Raw genomic sequence first — 14,729 nt, forward strand, 5'->3', positions numbered from 1 at the left:
CGCTTTTGTGTGGACCTCGGCTCTTAGCGCCTTTCGGTAAATACTGCAAAACCACAATGGTTGGATCATATGGTAAGAATATGTTTAGTTCTGTTAAGAAACTGCTAACCTGCCGTCCAAGAAAATTTACATAATTTTAATGATACTCAGTGCCTCCTTTTATTCTCAGAAGTGTTAACGTTTGGGTGACAAAATGAATGGCCACTCCACTTCAGAGATAATCTGTCCCGAATTACAGAAAAACAGGGTTGCACTCCGGCATTTCTGCGGTTGCGTTTCTTTGAGCCAAATCTGAAGGAATCACAAAACGCAATTAATCTTCTGAGGACTATGGGGAAGGAGAGACAGAGCGAGGGAAGCGGCTCTCATTTTCCTCACTGGGGGAAACCAGCCCAACGAGGGGATGAGACTTGTGCAGGCCCAGCCAGCCAGCTGCAGAGCGGGGCGTGCGGTAAAAATCTCTGCCAGTCCCATTAAATGCGCCGTCCTCTCCAGACTATACTCTTATTGTCCAATTGGTTAAGGGTCCTTGGCTGCTAAGAATGGCACTTGGTGGACTTAAAATGGAAGTGTGTCAGTCCTGGGAGGGGCAGGGGCCGCTAACTGGAGGGAGGCCCCCCTCAGTTCTCCAGCCTGCACTGTGGGTGGTGCTGGGATTTCCCTACCTGGCCAGTATTCCATCCCGGCACTGTGCCTGGGGTCCTGACCGCTGTGTTGGTTCCCTGCTCACGGGCAGACCAAAGAGGTCTGGAAACCATAAGAAAGTGGAAAGTTATGGGGCTGAGGAAGCACTTGACGTTGGGCCCTGCTGTCTTTCCAGATCACCCCACTGATTTAGCAACAGCCCTCACCTGTGCTACAGACACAGGCTCGGATCAAAAGCACTTGGCTGGCATTTCCTGTGTCCCAGGGACTCTCCTATGCACGTCACTATGATTTAATCCTCATGCCAACTCTATAAAATAGTTGTTATTCAGCTTCACTTTAAAGAGGTGGAAACCGGGGCGCTTTGGGGGCTCAGTCGGTTGAGTGTCCAACTTCTGCTCAGGTCATGATCTCATGGTCCATGGGTTCAAGCCCCACGTCTGGCTCTGTGCAGACAGCTCAGAGCCTGGAGCCTGCTTCGGATTCTGTGTCTCCCTCTCTCTCTGCCCCTCCCCGACTCACACTCACTCTCTCTCTCTCTCAAAAATAAACATTTAAAAATAAATAAATAAAGAGGTGGACACCAAAGAAGACTTGGGTCACAAAACAGGTGAGTGGGAGGGCTGGGATTTAAATGCGCAGCATCTGTTTTTTTCCAGGATCTGCTCTTAATCACGAAGCTATGGCATCGCCACAATCTGCCAGCATGTTCTGAATTTCCCTCAGTTAACCTAATGGGTTAATTGAATCTCTCTGTCATCATTTCTTCCATTCAAGGCAGTATTTTACGAACAGTAAAAACACATTAATTTGGATCCAAATAATTTGACATAAATTGCAGGCCTCTCAAACTGAATTTCCTTCTCTACAAAACAAGGGTAGATACAATATGGTATTTGTTGCAAGAATAATACCAACAGATGTTTATTAAGTGTAGAGTCCCTGTATTAAGAAGCTGCCACAGTAATGCTAGCTTCTACAACTATTATTTTATTGTTACTGTTATTTTAAGGCTGAAATGGAACTTTCCCTTTCCAGTATCTACAAGGAGAATTTGTAAAATGGTGCAAACAGCAGTTTGAGTACCTTTAAGGGATATTTTAAAACACTGTAAAAGCATTTGCTCACATGTCAACAATCACCATGCAAATTGCAAATCATGCTTAAATATTCCTTATGGCACATTTACAGAGGATCTTTTTCCTATCAACCCTTTGTCGGCCAAGTTCCTGTTACTGCACAGAATTGAAAGCAATACAAAGTCAGTTAAATATTCTCTGTCAGAAAAGGCTTTTTACCAATTTATTATATTTATTCATATAACATACGTCCATGCAGTAAGGTGTCTAGAGACAAATTTAAAAAAGAAAGAGGAGACTAGTAAAATTAAATTCATGTGTAGAACTTCCTGTTGAACGTAGCAGCCAACACTCGCAGCCTCCGCTATAATTAGGGACCCTCCCGCCACCTTTCGTAAAGTACACCTGTAGGGAGTTCTCTGTAAATTTGCATTCATGATGATGCCTTTTCAATGTCTCCAATCTTACCATTTTGACTCAAATGTGAAATTATTTTCAATGCTAAGAGAAACAGAATTTGAAAATAAGATGTTTAAGTCAATTAATTTACCAGTAAATGACCTTTGATATAGGTGCTTTTAAATGTCATAGAAGATCCAGGTCAAAGTCATGACCTCTTCAAGGAAAAGGAAGGTATTGAGAAAGCTACCTGGAGCAGCTGGGCGACTCAGTTAAGCGTCTGAGTCTTGATTTAGAGTCAGGTCGTGATCTCACAGTTTGTGGGTTTGAGCCCTCACATAGGGCTCTGCACTCACAGCGCAGAGTCTGCTTGGGGTTCTGTCTCTTCCCCCCCCCCCCCCGCCCCCCTCTGCCCCTTGGCCTCTCTCTGTCTCAAAATAAATAAAAAACATTTTTAAAAAACCTTTAAAGAAAAAGAAAAGCTACCTCTGCCCTGGCCAGGGGGAACCTGTTCCTTATTTCCTCTTCGGTGAAGGACATTTCTAAAGCATTATAATCTTGGAAATTACACAAGAAAAGTTTACTCCTGAAAGTTCACAATTTGGACTGAGAACTGTTCAGCCCTTGAGATGGAGAAAAATGCAAAGGTACATTTGTGTTTGGAGCTCTCCTTTATACTTTATGGCCTAGATTCCATGCATTATCATCAACATCAGCATTCTGCCTTTCAGGTTAACTCATGAGACTTCGGAAATCTAAACTCCCCCTGACAGAGATTCACGACAGCAGTAGAGCGAGTTCTTGCTCAGGGGTCATTCGACTTCAGTGCTGTGAAATAACTACCAAAGACAGGTGGTGCATGGCCTTTCCTGTCAACAATTCTGTTTCTCCAGGAATTGTTCCCACCCAGGGACTCTGCTGGAGGGACGGCCCAGGCTGCCATGGTTCAATGAGGCGAGACCAGGAGGGACGGCGTCAGTCAGGAACCCAGAGGCTGATGCTCCATAGAGGCTTCCAGTCACAAATCCATTCCCAGGGCCTGGCTGTCCTCATTCTGAGAGGCCGTTTCGTGGGTATGACCAGCTCCTTAAATAGAGCTAGCTTGGGTGGGTTGCCCATGCCTGGGGTGGGGAGGGAAGCCTTTTGATGGATAATCTTATAGTTTTTCCATGTTAAATACCCAACATAGGCAAGGAAAAAAAAACCGTACTATTTTCACATCATAAGTCGGTGGTTCTTTTAAAATATGATATTAAGGAATAAGCCTTAAGGAGCAGGAAGAGCAAATGGTGTCAAGTCAAAAAAATAGAAATCAGGACTTAGGACCTGTAAGGAGGCTGCTAAAGCTCTCTGTGCCTTGGTTTCCCGAACTGCAAGTGAAAGCAATGTCCGACCCACCCGCCTCAGAGCATTATTCTGATAATAGAGTGAGATAATATGTGCGAGAAAGCGATTGCGATTTAAAAGTTTTAGACATACATTTATAGTCACTTCTGTTTTGAATTCATTTGGTAGTTCAATTTATTATTGGACCGAAGTTATTTTTCCCAGCTCATTTCCCACTGCTAGAAGACACTTTGGAATCTTGTGATAATCTTTAGGGTAAAAATCAACTGTTGGAGCGCAGAAACCAGGGAGGAATTAAATTCAGCTGCTTAGGAGCAGAGCACCCCTGCTTTCTCCCTCTCTCCAGCCCCAGCATTGGAATATTTTTCTCTCATATAAACGAAAACCTCCAGTGGGCAGTCCAGGGCCAGTATGTGGGTTCTACAATATCTACATTGTTGGGGTCTCAGCTCTTCCCAGTTTCTCTGACATCTTGAGGCCTTGATTCTCACCCTCATACTTTCAAGATGGCGGCCAGAGTGCCTGCCACCATATGTGTAATTCAGGCAGGCAGATGGGGCAGGGCACAGGGCAAGGAGGGGTATGTATCAGCTGAGTCAGCTCCTTTTAAAGTGTTTTCCTGAAATTCCTATCCAGTAATTTCCATTTATAGCTCCCCAACCAAAAAATGCCTCACAATTACCACCTCTAGCTGCAAGAAAGGCTCAGAACCATAGATTTTGTTGCTGTTGCTTGTTTTGTTGTTGTTGTTTATTTGTTTTTGTTTTCGTTTTGGATGGATACCAAGTAAAACATGGGTTCTTTTAGTAATTAAGAAGGGAAGATGGGGCGCCTGGGTGGCTCAGTCAGTTGTGTCTGACTCTTGATTTCGGCTCAGGTCAGGATCTCACGGTTTGTGAGTTTGAGCCCTGAATCAGGTTTTATGCTGACAGGATGGAGCCTGCTTGGGATTCTCTCTCTCTTTCTCTCTGTCTCTCCCTCTCTGTCTCTCTCAAATTTTAAAAAATTAAAAAAAAAAAGGAGGGAAGAATATTGAATAGGTTTCTGTTATACCAGGAATTGAAAATGTGAACACTAGAATGTCAATTTATTGTATTCATTTTCCATTGCTAAGATAAGTTTAAGCTGGACATCTTAGCAATATCCCAAAAGAAACAAAGCTCCATAGCCTTGGCCAGGGTCATGACTGCAGGGCTGGAGTGAGATCCAAACCTTTCCCCTTCCTGGTTAAGTGCTTCACTCAGCAGGCTGCCCCCCAGAGTGGTTTTCAAATGAAACCACCACGTGAGGTTCCTACTAACCCAGGAGCTGGGATCAGTGGTGTATTTGGCAGAATGATGTCCTCCAAAGATGTCCATGCCATAATCCCCAGAACTTACAGATGCTACCTTACGTGATAAAGGGACTTTGCAGATGTGAGGAAGAGGATGGAAACTGTGACAGAAGATTATCTGGGACTATTTAGGTGGGCTCAGCCTAATCCTTAAAAGCAGAGAATCTTTCCCAGCTGTATCACAGAGATGAGCTAGAAGAAGAAGAGATTTGGAGCAGGAGAGCGACTTGACCTTCCTCCTTGTTGCTGACTTGAAGTGGTGATGGGGGGGGGGGGCAGGTAATGAGCCAAGGAATGCAAGTGGCCCCAAGAAGCCAGAAGGGCCAGCATGGAAGTAGGGACCTCAGTCTGACAACCCCGATAACTAAATTCTGCCACAACCTGGATAAGCAAAGAAACGGATCTCCCTCTAGAGCCTCCAGAAGAGAGCGGAGCCCTGTAGACACCCTGATTTCAGCCCTGATTTGTGCAACCCTAAGATAATGGGTCCTATTGTTTTAAGTTACTAAATTTGTGATAACGTGAAAGACACGACGGGAGATGAATACAAGCAGGTTGACAGAGGCTACAAGCTCTTTTATGCTGTTTTCCATATATTTTTTTAAACACTTATTTATTTATTTATTTTGAGAAAAAGCTAGAGAGAGCGAGTAAGGGAGAGGCAGAGAGAGGGAGAGAGAGAATTCCCAGCAGACACCGTCAATGCAGAGCCCCATGTGGGGCTTGATCTCAGGAACTGTGAGATCATGACCTGAACCCAAATCAAGAGTCGGACACTCAACCGACTGGACCACCCAGGTTCCCCCATCTTCCATAATTTTAAGCAAGCTCAAAAATGCAGCGTCTCCTTACCTGTGCGGGAACACCGTGTGGCAAGTTAACAGGTAGAAGCTCTTAAAAGGGGGAAGGTGGTCAGGACGCCTGAGATCCCACGCATCAGAAAAGCCACGTCTTAACAACAATATGGACAGAACATGCATTCTTTCCTTTGCACAAACTCTGAAGTACCTGAGTGGGATCCGGGCTGGGGCCTGGCGGGCAAACTGAATGAATAAAGCTGCAGGTGTGTGACTGAGGGATGGGGACCGTGGCATGAACTGGACGATGCCTACCATTCCACAGACGTTCAAATGCAGTTGGAGTTAAAAACACAGCACCGGGTGAACGATACCCACTTCAGGGCTTCATTCAGCCCCTGAATCACCATCAGATTCTGCTAAGGCCGCCAGAAGGCACGGAAAGCAGTCAGATCACATGGGAAGAAAGGGGTAACATGAGTAAGTCGGTGAACTGAGGTCAGAAATAGGGAGAAGGAAAGGATGGGGGGTGGAGAGGGGCGGAGAAATGAAACCCTGAAGAGAAAGGACAAGGTCATATGCTGTTGGAGGCTGCCTGGTGCCACCAGCCTTCGGCCATCTGTGCCCTCGGAGCCAGCCATGCTCAAGATGCTCCAGGTAGAACACCTTCCCCTCCTCCCCAAAAAGCCCTGTGGCTCCTCTCTTTGAGGCAAACAAGGTCATCTGCCTTCAGATCTCATCCAGAGAAGTAGCTGACGTCTCCTTTTTCACAGCAGCTGCTGAAGCAGCAAGACAGCTGAGGCCCTGAAGCGCCCAGGGCGCTGGTAACCAGACCTCTCGCCAGAAGAGCACAGAAGTGGACCGGGCCTGTCTGCGCACCGGGCAAGGTAGAAGAGCGGCCAGAGAAACCACAGGGACAAAACCCACACGTCTACAGAAGCCAGCCGGGTGGACGCAAAGGCAAACGGTAACAGTTCCAGAGCAGAGCGTGGGCCAACCCCAAACAATGCTGGCGGCCCCCGGGGGGCCACCGCAGGTTTGCAACCTCGTCTCTAAAGCAAAACGCAGATAAGATTCGTGGGAGCAGGCTGCCAGTCACCCCACTAGGCAGCGGGTCTGGGGGGAGAAAGGCCCACGTCTTTGCTGTGTTTGTCCAAACACCCAGCGCGGTGCCGGGGACGCGGTAGGTGCTTAGAATAGTGTTTGCTTAAGGAAATAATAATGTCAAGGGTGATTGGATCCCTTAATGGGTCTGCATGTTGTGTTCCTGTATTCTTCCACTCTCTCCTCTCCGGGTGTCTAAAACCCACAACGACTTTACTTTCTGCCACCTTGATCCAATGAGTCATCAACTGCACACCCTGTCCGCGGTCGTGACATAGTCCACAAATTTTAATTCCTGAGTTCTTTTACGACTTCAGTGCTCTGGGACTCACTGGCCTGCAAGTGACCTCTCGTGGTTAAAGAGGGTAACTGCAGAGCTAAGTCCCTTTTACATGCAAGCAATCCCATTCACACCAATTCAATCCATAAAGTGGGGAAGGAGAGTGAGAGTAGAGAACTCTAGAAATAAGTTTGTAATAATAATAAAAAAAGAATATGTAGAAGTATTCCAGATGTCAACACGTAAAGGAGGACGTACAAGATATAATTTTCTAATTTCTTTTTTTTATAACTTGCTTCCCAGGATTGCTGCAAAAATTGGAACTAAATTTTTCCATCACATGTTAGAATCTAAAGATTCTAAATATCTGGCATCAGATCTGGAATCTGCTATGTGTAAGGTGTACGAACTTAAGGGATATCATTTAAATTCTCTGCGACTCGGTCTCCACATCTGAAAGGTGGGGATAATAATACACCTGTCATACTGATTTGGTTGTTATGAGGTCCTAATTAGGGGAGGCATGTGTAGTGTTTGCCCTATGAGTGCATGAGATGCTCTCATCATTAATCCTCATATGGCTTGCTTTTATTTAGCCACTTATTATTTTGAAATGTTCATAAGCTGTACTTGATAAAGTGCTACACAGATATTAATTTCTCAGGGATTAAGGAACAAAAATAATAAACTCTGGAGATGCCTGGAAAACTTGTTCTCCTGAGCATCCCTCTCTTGATTTCGGCTCAGGTCATGATCCAAGGGTTGTGGGATTGAGTCCTGTCTTAGGCTCCCCGCTGAGTGTCGAGCCTGCTTAAGATTGTCTCTCTCTCTCCCTCTGCCCTTCTCCTGTGCTCACACACACACACACACACTCTCTCTCAAAATTAATAATAATTATAATAATAATAATAATAATAATAAACTCCATGACAAATGATGACTCTTTTGTCCACCAGCCAGCCATCTGTCAATACTGTTAAATGAGTCAGATTGATTTCTTCTCTTTCCTTTCGAGAACTCTGAAATTCTTCTCCTCCTCTTTCTCAACTCAGTGTGGGCTATTCATTTGCTTTATTTTATTTTTACCTTTCTGTAGTCAGTTTGTTCCCATATTGTTTTATAAGTGGCCTTTAATTCATGACTGTAGGTTCTCCTTGGGAATTCATATGCACAGTAGAGGGTTGGTCATATGACCTTGAAGTCATTTGTTGTGCAAATTATCCTGTCATATGTGTGGTGTTGTGCTAAGCACTAGGAATAGAAAAATGAATAAAACAGACAAGATCCTCGCCCTTGTAGATCTCATACTGGGGAGTTTACAAGTAACCAAATATATGCTGTGAGTTCTGAGAAGGGTTGTAAAAGAAACAAACAAGGGTGAAGATACACGGATGGGGCAGTGAGAATGGAGTTAGTTACCTGAGGGAAAAGCATGCCAGAGTGAGCAGCATGTTCAAAGGTCCTGAGGCAGGAGCAAGGAAGTGCATCATACTGTCCTTCACCATGTATAAATAATTTATTGGCCATCTCACATATATGTAGGTATCCTCTATCAATGTATATACACATACATGCATAAACATACATAACAGATATTACATATGTAAATATATAATACATGTATGAATATTTTAACACTTCATTAAAAGTAATGTTAAATCCTTAGCCATGAGAAAAACTAGTGTTGACACATTCTATCTTCAGATAATGTTCATTAACCATTGTGTTTTTGTGAAAAGAGAAATGTTTGGAAAAATAACTCAAAAGCTATCTTATGGATCTGTAACCAGCTATTAGGCCTTGGTGACAGATTTCAGTGGATGAGGTCTCAGCTCCTCATAAGGCTGACACACACTGTGACTCTCAGCGGGTTGTAGGCTTTTAAACTTGACATTAATATTTCTTCCCCTGCAACTGTTATACTATTTTGCTACACGAGGGTCTAGGTGAGTTTTTTTTAATCCCTGGAACAAATATCTTAATACTCTGTATTATGAGGTTTTGAAGGCAGGAAGAAACCTTTTGAAAGGTTCCATGAAATCTTTATTAGTGCAAAACCTGTGTACCATGAAATGGAAAATCATTTCTTTCTTTTAATCTTTGCTGTTCAGACAGATGCAGCCTTGCTCTTTTCCCACTGCCCTTCATTCCGTAAACTTTCCATGTCTACTCTGTGTGAGGCATGGTGTTTGTGGTTAACGCAGAGAGAGATGGGCAGGCACATGGCAGGGGAGACATGACTTGTGCAGAGAGGCTGAAAAGGAATCGTTCACGGAGTTTTTAAGGAATCACATCATTCACTGCAGATACAAAGCTGGGCGGGGGGGTGGGGGTTCCAGCAGAAAACTGGTGGAGCATGTCTAGAAAGATTAAGGAAAAAAATACCTCGAAAGGCTTTGAATACTGTAACAGAAGAGGTTGTTTACAAATTTTTCAACCATCGTGATGATTTTGAAGGAAAAAAGTGAACGGGTAGAGTCTGTATGTGCCTTCCAGTTGATCTTCATAAGTTAGGTGTTGGTTATAGTAAGGCTCTGCCTACATATGTTCCCCCATTTGCTTGATTTATTGTGTTTTTCTCTTCAAGTCTTAGGAAAAAGCATACCACAGAGCAAATGAACAGTAATCAACTAATGGCTCATTCTTTATGCACAAAATGAAGATGTCCTGCATGAAAATCAATTTACATTGACTTGAAACACACACTCACATTTCACTCGGAGTAAATTATCCTGCTGATGCTCCCACAGAGGAGTTTAACCAACTCGAGATGGGAGACGAATTTACAACATAACACATATTCTTTTCTCTGGACTGAAATATTGATGCATCCAAAGAGGCAGTTATGTTATTCTGCTTCAGAGCTAAAACTTTCTTTAAAAAAGTTGGGATCCAATTTATTTGTCTACTGGGAGCTATCCTGACAAGCTTTATTTAGTTTAAAAACCAGAGTTCAATGGTAAATTCATTTTTATAGGAACAGAACTTATAAAAATGTAAATTAAACCTTAGAAAGATTGATATTTTAAGAGTTAATCTCTTTATACTCTTACCTTACTTTCCCCAAACAAAATGGTGCCATGTCTTGGGCACTTTTTTTTTTGATGGAGGTGTAACTTACACACTGTACATGCACATTATCTTAAGGGTACAGCCTGATGAATGTGTGTGTGTGTGTGTGTGTGTGTGTGCGCACGTGTGTGTGTGTATACCTTGTATCTACAGGATACAGGACATTCCTATCACCCTAGAAAATTCCTTTTTGCCCCTCCCCAGTCAGATAATCCCCAGTCAGTATGCCCAGGGATAACTGCTACCTTGACTTCTATTCATCATAGATTAGATTTGCCTCTTCTTGAACTTCTCCAAAATGAAATCTTACAGTAAACGCTCTTTGGTGTCTCGCTTCTGTGGCTCAACATAAAGTTTTTGAAATTAACCTGTGTTGTTGCATCTGTCAATAACTCTGAATTTTTTGCTGTTGATTAGTATTCCAACATAAGAACACACTACACTTTGTTTATCTCTTCCTTACTGATGGCTATTTGGGTGGTTACCGATATTTGGATATTTGGATAGTTTTTGACAGATCTCCACTGGGGCTTAAGGCTAGGCTGAAGAAGTACAAGAAAGGAACTGAGACTTCTAAGTTATGAATGCAGATTTTTTTTTACAGATTGTTCTGGATACTTTACAAGTTCCTTGCAGAAACAGAACCTATCTTTCTCACACCCTGTAAGGTGTCTGAATCAGAATTATTAAGCATCCAGTTAAATTTATTTGGTTCAGCATGGTGCTAATGACTACACAAGTGTGGACTGAATCTTCTATGAGCTTATTGCTTTTTCTGGTGACAAGAGCCCCATTCCCAGGTCAGAAAAGTGCTCACCAGTATGTGCTATGGGGCTCAATGTTAGTGGAAAGGGTCTGCATGCATCACCTGGAAAAACTCCTCATCCCAACAAGGAATGTGACCCAAAGTACACTGTGGTCAATTGGGGTCAATCATAAAGTCATTTGAAAAGCAACTGACTTAAATACCTACGTATATAATGTTAATAAGATGCTAAGGAAGTATTCATGAAAATTAAGATATGTTAATTCTTATATATTTCATCTGTTATATTTAATTTTCACAACTCTACCAAGGGAGTGTTGTTATTCCCACATTTTGAGCAAGGAAACAAATGCAGGGGCATTAAATAAATTAAGGTCATGTGGTTGGTATGTAGCAGAGCCAGAACTTTACCCCACGGTGTCCCATTCCAATACTCATCCTCTTTACACTAAAACATTTTTATAAAATTGGTTGGCACCATCAATTTCATACTTAACCAAGTTAGATACAGATACAGCTGGCTCACTTATGATCTGTCCATGGTTTTGATGAGGGATAAGTTAAATCTCTAATACTTTTGTGCCAAAAGAATTGGTCCCCCAGGGTGCCTGGCTGGCTTAGTGGGTAAAGCATGCCACTCTTGATCTTGGGATTGTGAGTTTGAGCCCCACGTTGGATGTAGAGATTACTTTAAAAAATTAAATCTTAAAAAAAGAGAATTGTTCCCCAAGGCTTCCACCAGTATCCAGCTCTTGTCAGGGAGCTTAAATATTATACGACAAAGACTTGTATCTGATGTGCTTATAAAAACAGCTTTCACCCGTGCTTCAGCACCGCCCCAGTCAAAACACTTCATCATTTCTAATTTTTTTCTACCTTAAAAATAAAATTATTTTGATTGTGAAATTTTGCTACTGCCTCTCAAATAGGGCACACCCATTGAAAAACAGCAAAGAATGGCAGATATTTTTAGGTTAAAACACACACACACACACACACACACGGAGATATCTCATATTCCAAAGATAAGTGTTCCCATGAGAGCTTTCTCTATTCATTTTGATTCAATCACAAGGACACCTGCAGAAAGATGGACTCTCTTTGCAAGACAGTTTCTTAAGAATCCGACATAGATAATAAGATAGAGAACAAGCTAAGAGGGCTGGGAACAATGGCTGATTCTGCCATCTGCATGTGTCTTGAGGAGACAACATCCCCGTAATGTAATGTAAGCATGCAAAACCAAGTGAGATGAGGCACCGCAGACAAGAAAATTTCAACATCAGAAGCTTATTTTGCTTGGAGGCAATCCAGGTTTCTTCAAAACAGTAGTTGACGATTTAACCACAGAAACAAGTTTTGATATTTGCACAACCATTTTCTAACGCGTGGGAGGAAAGGAGCTATACTGTAGGGTGTTGCGTCTGGATTTTAGACTCTTGGCTGTATGAAGTGGGATCAAGGGAATGGATAACCACTCTGGTGATGGGCAGATGCTGGCTACTGCACAGCCTTCCTCCGCCCTTAGACCCTCTGACTTCATAGAGTGTGGAGGCTGGGGCTGCCCCAAATGTCCTTTGACCTTCGCATAAGCAGCTCTTCCTTGTTATACAAAATCTTCAAAAATATACATTTGATATAGGTAAGTGTTATATCATACAGTCATGCAGTAATTTTTTCACTCAGCAGCATTTTAAAAATGGATCATCTCAACATACTCAAGAGCTCAAAGGGATAGGAATCTCCTGTATACACTCGCTTACTTGAGAGCATGGTTGACTCAGCAACTTAGCCAACACCTGGGGCATAAATGTCGAAATTCATCAATTAGACAAGATAATGGCAAAGTTTTCAATGCCTTTTTATAAGAAAAATGTTTAGAAATAACTTGAGTAACTTATTCAAGTCGAATCTCAAAGATGAGAAAAGAGGCCCCATGGGTGTTTTGACATTTCTATGATTACTAGTGAGTCAAACAGTTTTTATATGCCTACTGGTCATCTGGGTGTTTTCTTCAGCAAATTGTTCGTATCCTCTACTAACTTATCTTATTGTGGCCTTAGTATTATTCATAAAAATTGCATAAACTATGTAATGAGGATACTATCCATTTAACTATCAAATTTTATGATGCAGGTGCCTGTTTGTTTTGATCTAATCCTAAAGGAGCAACCCAAAATAAGCAGTTAAGTAGAAAAGCAAAAAAAAAAAAAAAAAAGAAAAGAAAAGAAAAGAAAAAAGCAAAAAAAAAGAAAAAAAGAAAAAAACCCACGCCAAACTGCTTTCATATTTATAGCTTAACATGAATTGCTACTTGAGCCTAAATCAGAAAAGCAATTAGATAATTCTCCAAGTAGAAACTCAGACGCAGTGAATGAAATCTTTCATAAGAACTTTTAAAGCACAGCAACGACACAGATATAATTCAGAGAAATTTGTCGCTATCGCATTGACACGTCCCCCCCACTTGATACTGAGTAGAAAATACTGAATCATTTTAAATACATCCGGATCTGCACAAAACCAGGTTTCCTTTGTTCAGTAAGAACAAGCCAAAGAATTTTCCGTCTTTGTTCAGTCCACACACTAAAGACTGAAATCTTTGGGGTAGATACGGGAAACCAGAGATGTGCTGGATGCGGACTCCGACCCTGGATGTTTGTGGGCACAACTGTGCCAGGCAGCCTGTCAGATTTTACACAGATGCAGCCAATGGCATCTTCCACTGTGGTAAGAATTCTGGTGCCCAGGATGAGTGTGTGACCAAGGGCAGCTGTGGTTTATTACTCTCGGCAAAGGGACCAAGTGTTAGCGCTTTCAGACAAATACAAATCTAAGCAATATTTATTCCTTAGAGATAGGGGGGATACCCACTCTCCATCATTGCCTTAGCTCTTCAATTACCCCCTGTAAAATTAACCATGATGGGTAGTTTTGTTCCTCTTTATCAACCCCAAACACCCATGGGATATATAACTTAGTGATCAATTCCTTAACTTAAGAAAGACTTTAGGAGAAAGACTGATATCCAGTGTGCAAAGGGAGAGCAGAGAAGGAAATTAGCAAACATTCAGCTAAAATGTTCTCAAGGGCAGGGATTCATGGTAATAAATGGAATCATTTCAAGCTTAAAGGAGGTTTCCTGTGGGACACTGAACAGATAGCTTCAGGGATCACTGCATTTCATCAGCCTAAAAATGGAGCTGCCTGTAGAATTTCCAGGTCAGCAAAAGATACAGAAGAGATACTAAAATCTAACAAAATGAGAGTTTGCCACAAATCATTTACAAAGGGTTAAGAATGCTATGGATGAACAAATTAGGAGGACGCACACCAAATTTTGAATATTATCAACATGATGCTGAAAAATGTTATTTGTAAACCATGGAAAAAGAAGGTGAAACAACGAGATGTTTCAGTGAGATCCTATAGTGTTCCTGGTAAATCCTGTGTTTGCCAAATTCACAAAGAGAATCTATGTCCAAGTATTCTCAGGTTGACACAGTTCTTTCCACCATGAAAAAGGAAAGGCATTTAATGAATGTGTTCAATACATAAAGCCTTAACTGTATCCAGGAACAAAGAATTTGACGAATTCTTCAACACCTTCAGAGAAAGACTTCATAGAAACTCCCCTCGAGGTGAAAGTCTGAGGACCAGAGATGACAAATAACCCCAAATTCATCATGGGATGCTTCAACCTATTTTAAGACAGTGGCTTTCTTCTCCTCCGTTTCCTGATGCCCCGTTGCCTTATATCAGAAGTGTTTACAACTCCAAAGGTAACTGATGGGAGGCAGTCCTATCCACTGATAACATCTTCCCCTCTTTGAATAGAGCTGAGTTGTTCCAAGATCAGAGAGCAAGCAACAAGACAGAAAGGCAACAGTGGATGTTGGATGGGCTT

General features: G+C 42.2%; 1 protein-coding gene across 4 annotated transcripts in view; it reads right to left on the reverse strand.

The window, feature by feature from the left end:
- Nucleotides 1-14,729, reverse strand: part of APBA1 (amyloid beta precursor protein binding family A member 1) — a 211,583-nt gene that overhangs the window by 93,847 nt on the left and 103,007 nt on the right. The gene's annotated exons all lie outside the window — the stretch shown is intronic.

Source organism: Panthera leo, chromosome D4 (genome assembly GCF_018350215.1).
Source record: "Panthera leo isolate Ple1 chromosome D4, P.leo_Ple1_pat1.1, whole genome shotgun sequence".
In the NCBI taxonomy this organism is placed as follows: domain Eukaryota; kingdom Metazoa; phylum Chordata; class Mammalia; order Carnivora; family Felidae; genus Panthera; species Panthera leo.